We start from the raw sequence: 9299 nt of genomic DNA, 5'->3' as shown, positions 1-9299 counted from the left end.
GAGCCTCTAACCATCCACTACAGCCTCTAACGTGGACTAGACATTTGTAAAGTGGCCTCGCCCACCTGGGGCACCAAAAAAAAAAAACTGCACCCAGGCGTCTGTGACTCCAGGATCGGCCCTGTTAGTGGGTATGTTAATATGCAACAACAACATGCAACATTTCTAAATTTGTAAATAAAATATCCAGCACATGGCGTTACCTTTAATAATTAGTACAACTGCAAACTGGAAAATTAAACACACAATACAGTAACAGGCCCTACCAGGTCCCCACCTTAACTACCTACCCTGCAGGCAAACAAATGGTTAATGTGTTATGTCAGGGAAGCTGATACAGCCTCACCCCTTCTGCAAACACGTTCCTTTACACACTGCATCCCGGATCTGCCACCAAGTGCTCCTGTCTGGGTGCCTAGGGCAGGGCTGCGGGACAACTCCTGGGGACTTTACTTCCCTCATCTCTGGCAGACCCCAAGTATGGACTAGTGGGGACTCCCCATCCATGATCTCAATCACTCCCCAAGTAAGCACTCCTGGGGACTCTCCTTCCCTGATCACAATCACTCCCCAAGTAAGGACTTCTGTGGACTCCCATCCTTGATCTCAATCACTACCCAAGTAAGGACCTCTGGGGACTCCCATCTCTGATCTCAATCACTCTCCAAGTAAGGACTTCTGGGGACTCCCCATCCTTGATCTCAATCACTCCCCAAGTAAGAACTCCTGGAGACTTTTCTTCACTGATCTCAATCACTCCCCAAGTAAGGTCTCCTGGGGACTCCCCATCCCTGACCTTAACTAGACCCCAAGTAAGGGCTCCTGGGGAAGCTCCTTCCCTGATCTCAATTATACCCCAAGAAAGGTCTCCTGTAAACTATCCTTCCCTGATCACAATCATACCGCAAGAAAGGACTCCGGCAGGCTATCCTTCTCTGATCTAACAGACCCCTAGAACATGACTTGCACAAGGTGAGTAAAACCCTATTGGTGTCTATAAGATACGGTTCCTCCATCATTAACGTGCCCCCTTCCATAAGGCCATTGTTTTATTTAGCAAAGTACAAGATGGGCCTGTGGTGCTTTAAAAAGTAGCAGAATTGCAATAACAGTTAACAGATGATAACATTTGCATTTGTGTAAAATAAAAATAACAAGGAAAATATAGGGTTAGGGCAGCGGTAGTGTAAACACAAATAAAGCGAAGGTTAAAAATGGGTTCTGTCTATTTTAATATTTTCAAATTAATGACATTAAATAAATGCACACTGAATTGCTGAGAACTGAAAACCAAACATGTTAATTTAGGTAACAATAACAGATTTAAAAAATAATAAATAACCCAATGTGGCTCTGAATATGCTGCTAATATTTTTAAATCTGTGGCCCCTAGGTTTCTTACATGGGATGTCTGATGGTGGGTTTGGACAGCTAGCTTTGTATAGGAATGCAGATACTGGGGTGCAATGTGAGGGAGATAACATGTTCAAAATTACTGATTTGAAATTATCTAAACGTAATTAGTCTGATCCTGGGGTTAATCCAAATCTCCCAGCATTCGAGAAACATATTTTTTCTCTTTAATCAAAATAGTGTTTGCAATTCATTTTCTATTCACTACAATTCAGGGAATAAACCCCAATGTCTATAATAGGAGGTCTTACTGCGCTTGATCAGTTCATAAAGGAGTTTAATAGGTAGCCACATTCTTATTCTGGCTACTGTTTGCATGGTTGCCAATTCTTGTTTTGTGACTGTTTGACAGTCTGTCACTATCTATTTATTTCATCCTCCTTCAATAGACTTCACATTCAACTCGGCAACTGATAGACATAATACTGAACTCAGCAACTCATAGACATAATAATGAACTCGGCAACTGATAGACATAATACTGAACTCAGCAACTCATAGACATAATACTATTGAACTCAGCAACTCATAGACATAATAATGAACTCGGCAACTCATAGACATAATACTGAACTCAGCAACTCATAGACATAATACTATTGAACTCAGCAACTCATAGACATAATAATGAACTCGGCAACTCATAGACATAATACTGAACTCAGCAACTGATAGACATAATACTATTGAACTCAGCAACTCATAGACATAATACTAAACTCAGCAACTCATAGACATAATACTAAACTCAGCAACTCATAGACATAATACTGAACTCAGCAACACATAGACATAATACTAAACTCAGCAACACATAGACATAATACTAAACTCAGCAACTCATAGACACAATACTGAACTTGGCAACTCATAGACATAATACTGAACTCAGCAACTCATAGACATAATACTGAACTTGGCAACTCATAGACATAATACTGAACTTGGCAACTCATAGACATAATACTGAACTCAGCAACTCATAGACATAATACTAAACTCAGCAACTCATAGACATAATACTGAACTCAGCAACTCATAGACATAATACTGAACTCAGCAACTCATAGACATAATGCTGAACTCAGTAACCCATAGACATAATACTGAACTCGGAAACTCATAGACATAATACTGAACTCAGCAACACATAGACATAATACTAAACTCTGCAACTCATAGTCATAATACTAAACTCAGCAACACATAGACATAATGCTGAACACAGCAACACATAGACATTATACTGAACTCAGCAACTCATAGACATAATACTGAACTCAGCAACACATAGACATAATACTAAACTCAGCAACACATAGACATAATACTGAACTCAGCAACTCATAGACATAAAACTGAACTCGGCAACTCAAAGACCTAATAATGAACTCGGCAACTCATAGACATAATACTGAACTGAGCAACTCATAGACATAATACTGAGCTCAGCAACTCAAAGACATAATGCTGAACTCAGCAACTCATAGACATAATACTGAACTCGGCAACTCATAGACATAATGCTGAACTCAGCAACTCATAGACATAATACTGAACTCGGCAACTCATAGACATAATACTAAACTCAGCAACTCATAGACATAATACTGAGTTCAGCAACTCAAAGACATAATACTAAACTCAGCAACTCATAGACATAATACTGAGTTCAGCAACTCAAAGACATAATACTAAACTCAGCAACTCATAGACATAATGCTGAACTCAGTAACCCATAGAAATAATACTGAACACAGCAGCTCTCCATAGATTAAACATCAAACTTGGCATCTCTTTGTATTTAACACTGAACACATAACATTCAGTTCTGCAACTCATGACAGGTGGCAGCTTTCCATTTAAGATAATATTGAACTTGCCGGCTCCCTGTAGACTTAACTCAGTATCTTTTTATAGACTTAGCATTGAACTCACCAGTTTCCAATGAAACTATGAAACTCCGCAGCTCCCTATCGATAATATGAAATTCTGCAGCTCCCCATAGATAATATGGAACTCAGCAGCTCCCCATAGATAATATGGAACTCTGCAGCCCCCACAGATAATATGGAACTCTGCAGCCCCCACAGATAATATGGAACTCAGTAGCTCCCCATAGATAATATGGAACTCTGCAGCCCCCATAGATAATATGGAACTCTGCAGCTCCCCATAGATAATATGGAACTCTGCAGCTCCCCATAGATAATATGGAACTCTGCAGCCCCCATAGATAATATGGAACTCTGCAGCTCCCTATAGATAATATGGAACTCAGTAGCTCCCCATAGATAATATGGAACTCAGCAGCTCCCTATAGATAATATGAAATTCTGCAGATCCCCACAGATAATATGGAACTCAGTAGCTCCCCATAGATAATATGGAACTCAGCAGCTCCCCATAGATAATATGGAACTCAGTAGCTCCCCATAGATAATATGGAACTCAGCAGCTCCCCATAGATAATATGGAACTCAGTAGCTCCCCATAGATAATATGGAACTCAGTAGCTCCCCATAGATAATATGGAACTCTGCAGATCCCCACAGATAATATGGAACTCAGTAGCTCCCCATAGATAATATGGAACTCTGCCGCTCCCCATAGATAATATGGAACTCAGTAGCTCCCCATAGATAATATGGAACTCAGCAGCTCCCCATAGATAATATGGAACTCAGTAGCTCCCCATAGATAATATGGAACTCTGCGGCTCCCCATAGATAATATGGAACTCTGCAGCTCCCCATAGATAATATGGAACTCAGTAGCTCCCCATAGATAATATGGAACTCTGCGGCTCCCCATAGATAATATGGAACTCTGCAGCTCCCCATAGATAATATGGAACTCAGTAGCTCCCCATAGATAATATGGAACTCTGCAGATCCCCACAGATAATATGGAACTCAGTAGCTCCCCATAGATAATATGGAACTCTGCAGCTCCCCATAGATAATATGGTGCCCAGCAGCCCTCCATAGATAATATGGAACTCTGCAGCCCCATAGATAATATGGTACCCAGCAGCCCCCCATAGATAATATGGAAATTCGCAGCTCCCCACAGATAATATGGAACTCTGCAGCTCCCCATAGATAATATGGTACCCAGCAGCCCCCCATAGATAATATGGAAATTCGCAGATCTCCATAGATAATATGGTACCCAGCAGCCCCCCATAGATAATATGGAACTCAGCAGCCCCATAGATAATATGGAACTCAGCAGCCCCCATAGATAATATGGAACTCCGCAGCTCCCCATAGATAATATGATACTCAGCAGCTCCCTATAGATAATATGGTACTCAGCAGATCCCAATTGATACTATGGAACTCCACAGCTCCCTATAGATAATATGGAACTCAGTAGCTCCCCATAGATAATATGGAACTCTGCAGATCCCCACAGATAATATGGAACTCAGTAGCTCCCCATAGATAATATGGAACTCTGCAGCTCCCCATAGATAATATGGTGCCCAGCAGCCCTCCATAGATAATATGGAACTCTGCAGCCCCCATAGATAATATGGTACCCAGCAGCCCCCATAGATAATATGGAACTCTGCAGCTCCCATAGATAATATGGTACCCAGCAGCCCCCCATAGATAATATGGAAATTCGCAGCTCCCCACAGATAATATGGAACTCTGCAGCTCCCCATAGATAATATGGTACCCAGCAGCCCCCCATAGATAATATGGAAATTCGCGGATCCCCATAGATAATATGGTACCCAGCAGCCCCCCATAGATAATATGGAACTCAGCAGCCCCCATAGATAATATGGAACTCAGCAGCCCCCATAGATAATATGGAACTCCGCAGCTCCCCATAGATAATATGATACTCAGCAGCTCCCTATAGATAATATGGTACTCAGCAGATCCCAATTGATACTATGGAACTCCACAGCTCCCTATAGATAATATGGAACTCAGCAGCTACCTATAGATAATATGGTACTCAGCAGCTTTCTATAGATAATATGGTACTTAGCAGCTCCCTGTAGATAATATGGTACTCGGCAGCTCCCTATAGATAATATGGTACTTGGCAGCTTTCTATAGATAATATGGAACTCAGCAGCTCCCTATAGATAATATGGTACTCAGCAGCTTTCCATAGATGGCAAGGAACTCAGCAGCTCCCTCTAGATAATATGGTACTCGGCAGCTTTCTATAGATATTATGGAACTCAGCAGCTCCCTATAGATAATATGGAACTCGGCAGCTTTCTATAGATATTATGGAACTCAGCAGCTCCCTATAGATAATATGGTACTCAGCAACTTTCCATAGATGGCAAGGAACTCAGCAGCATACAGATAACTGATACTGAATGCAGAAAATGTGGTACGCTTTAACAATATATCATTTTTATTTTTTCCTTAAGTACATCTTTTTTCATAAATCCCCCCAGATTGCTCACTAGCATAGCGCTGATCATAGCTTGTCCCACAAGCTTCTATTAGGAATGGTGGGAACAGAAAGGCAAGGTTTCCAATGTGTTCCTAAAATGAAACATAATGTTCTAAAAATGGAGCAATCACCATAGAAACCATAAACCTTCCAGTGGTTTCCACGGTGATCGCGCAATTGTTGGAACATTTATAAATCCCACCAAGAGTACAGAGTTTCCGTCAATTGTTAACATCAGGCAGCTGATAATTTACTGGTTACATATCTTCCATTTATTGAATATCTTGCATGATTTATTATTGAGATCCAGAATATTTAGCTGTGCTGTGCAGTGGGTGCTGTATGACTAGGTATTCATAGGACTGCATGATAGGTGACGGGCACTACCTACTTCTTATCTAGTCATGGGCACGGTGCCACCATGGCAGTGCCATTGCTGCAGTGAAGCAATTTTAATGGTGTTTAAAACCTGATCACAATGCCTCTCATTTTACAGCCCGGTTGAAAATGGGGAAGTTCTGTTTGAAGAAGACAATGCAAACCGCACCCTGACCAGGTGAGTAATGCATGGGAGTGGGGGACGAGGGGGGTGAGAGGCGTGAGAATGGTTTAGGAGGAACTATATCCTGCTGCCTCCAGGATCTGCGCAAACCATAGGCGTTCCTAGGGGGGGTTTTAGGGGCTGAAACCCCGGATCTCTAGAGTTCATGGAGAGACATGAGATTATCACTGTTTTTTATTTTGCATGAGGCAGCTGCTACTCAGAGCACCCGTTATAAAAATAAGACTAACAGTATTGTGCTCCATTATTGGATGAGGGATGGTGCCCCCCAGATGACATATGTTAGGGGGTACTAGATAACAGAAGCATTGCATTGCTAGCGTGGTGGGATCGCATTGAATACCTGGCTGTACTATGTGCTTGTTACTGGCTGTGAATTCATTAAGATCCCGGACAGTATCAGCTGCAGGCTATTCACTGGTAGAGAGAAGGGGACATAACGTAGAAAGGCCTTGATATGCCATGAAATCCCAACTCTCTCTTACAGGGTTCATTTAATAAAGTGAGAATTCATGTGGATATTCATTTCAGTCAGGTAGTCACCTTGGAAGCATTGCTGGCTTAGAACATTAAGTTCAGCTATTTTGATCATTCATTTGAAATTCACTTTGGTATAGAACCCTGATAAAGTGTGGGAGTCACAGAGTTTTCCTTAGAGCTCAAGCCTCAGGTGTACCTGGAAGCAGCAATGCCCCTGGCTGAAACATTGTAACAGTTAAATGTTCTAATACCGTCTTATAGAATCCTGTCTGATCAGCAAGGAGGACTTAAAGGACCACGAAAGATACCCAGACCATCTTTATGAAGTAGTCTTGGTGCAGTGGATCTTTAGCTTTAACCCAGCAATTTAAAAAATCGACGTATAGTAGGTAGAGCAATGTTATGGGTACAGGGGTAACACCCCTCTAGTGACGTCTTCCTGAGTCAAAATTCAGAATTCATTCAAATGCTGCTCATGGAGGGCATCTGGCTGGTGCAGTGTGGTATTTTGCTGCGCATGCACACTAGCCCTTCAATGCTTCCCTATGGAAAAGCATTGGATCGGCTGAGATTATTAACCTTGATTTTCTCAGCCAGGGGAATAGGGCAGCCGCGACAACAGCTTGGAGAGGCAGTAAAGGTAAGTAAAACCCTCACAGGTTTGTATTCCTAACGCTATAGTGTTCATTTAATAAAGCCGTTAGATGTGGCGTGTACACAAAAACATTCATACTTTATACATTTTGTATAGAATACAGAAAAATTGATTGTAGCAGAAAAAAATCAGGGCTGCCTTATGTTCATCTCAAACATTTACCGCCTATTCTGGAATACATTTCCAGGTATCTAGTACCTCTTCTGTATCATGGTTTGCAATTACCACTTCCACCGGGATACAGTTTGGTATCTCCTACTCTTCTATATCACGTTAGTCTTTTCGGTTCCCACTTCTGTAAAGCAACAAATATTAACTTCAACGAACGGCCTCTTGTATAATAGCTTCTTATTGTAGAACAAAACGCTGCCTTCTTCATCTTATTTAAACTACATCGAACAGGGAGAGAAGCATTTCCAAAATCACGTTGCTGTTCGGGGGCAAAAAAGCCAATTTGTATTGAGACCACTTGCTTTGTGGCCTGTTCACCAGTCAGATAGCATGTCTAGAAGGGGCAGATCTCAAGTATGACTACATTCTGTGTATAAAAATATTGTTTCTTCAATGTAACCTTTATATATTTTCTAGAATTACTTCTTCATGACCCATGACGTCACCATCTGAGGAACATCCATCAGTCCGTCCCAGTCCTGAGTTCGTGGCTTGTTTTAAGTTGCCTGTGAGTGTTCAGCAGGACACAGGCAGCTAAAGCAAGTCTGGAAAGCAGGAGACCACACAGCCATGGACATCGAAACTGCTAACACCCCTGACCACGACCAGTGGACGACTAGTCCACCACAACACCACCTGGTCATCTTCTTAGCACATAAGACAATGCTACAGCTCTATGCACTAAAAGAACACTCAACCAGAGACAAGGAACACATTAAAAACAGTTACTAACAGCTTATATGTCATGTTTTCTACAAATTCTACAATTCTTGCAAACTAAACGCTATAGCTTACTAATCATGATTGAGCTGTATAAGAACCTTCTAGAGACGGTCGATAGCAGATGTAGCTCCACCACCCTCAGTGCGAGAATATGGGAGAGTCTGGTTTAACCCCTTAAGGACCAAACTTCTGGAATTAAAGGGAATCTTGACGTGTCACACTTCACGTGTCCTTAAGGGGTTAAATATAAATTTGTCGGTAACCCTCTTATGTTGTAGAGCGCTGTGTCACCTATCTAAAAAAACTGTAATAAGTTTGTATCCAGATTGATTTTAGCAAATATCAGAAATATCATTTAGCATCCCCCAAGGATATCATTTCCACATTTGAGCTCTTACAAGGACATTCAGGGCATTCCGTGTGCTGTAAATTACTCTCTTTTAAACGGGGTATTAAGCAGAATTTCTTGGAGTTGGCCAGTGGAGGTAGAGGTCAAGGCGGTTGTGGAGCAGATTCTGAGCAGGTTTATGAACAGATAGTGTTTAATAATAGAAGCTGAATTCAATGTAAACAGAATGAGACGGGGAAAAAAGAAAAAAATCTTCCCCTGCCATGTATGCAGAGTGATTTATATTGTGTACAGCAAAAGCAAATTGGAACGTTTGAAAAGCAGAAATCTGCACACTTTGATATATTTATCAAGAATATTATTCATTCAAAAATAACAATATCTGAATATTAGTACATACTAAGTGTCCGTCTTTATGCATGTTTGTCTGTATATTTATCTGTCTTTAGGAGTTTTAGTCCACACTCCGATTAACATGTTTTAACATTTATCTTTTTTTCTTTGCAATTTTA

The 9299-nt window shown here is 41.1% G+C and overlaps 1 long non-coding RNA gene across 1 annotated transcript; it reads left to right on the top strand.

Annotated features, from left to right (window-relative positions):
- Positions 1 to 386: 386 nt before the first annotated feature.
- LOC134570629 (uncharacterized) lies at positions 387 to 8602 on the top strand. Its single transcript, XR_010085161.1, has 3 exons — positions 387 to 972; positions 6344 to 6403; positions 8133 to 8602. It is a non-coding gene; the product is annotated as an uncharacterized LOC134570629 (long non-coding RNA).
- Positions 8603 to 9299: the final 697 nt, after the last annotated feature.

This window comes from Pelobates fuscus, chromosome 8 (assembly GCF_036172605.1).
Source record: "Pelobates fuscus isolate aPelFus1 chromosome 8, aPelFus1.pri, whole genome shotgun sequence".
In the NCBI taxonomy this organism is placed as follows: Eukaryota; Metazoa; Chordata; class Amphibia; order Anura; family Pelobatidae; genus Pelobates; species Pelobates fuscus.
The sequence above is the reverse complement of the archived record's forward strand: the minus strand, read 5'-3'. Positions and strand labels throughout refer to the sequence as shown.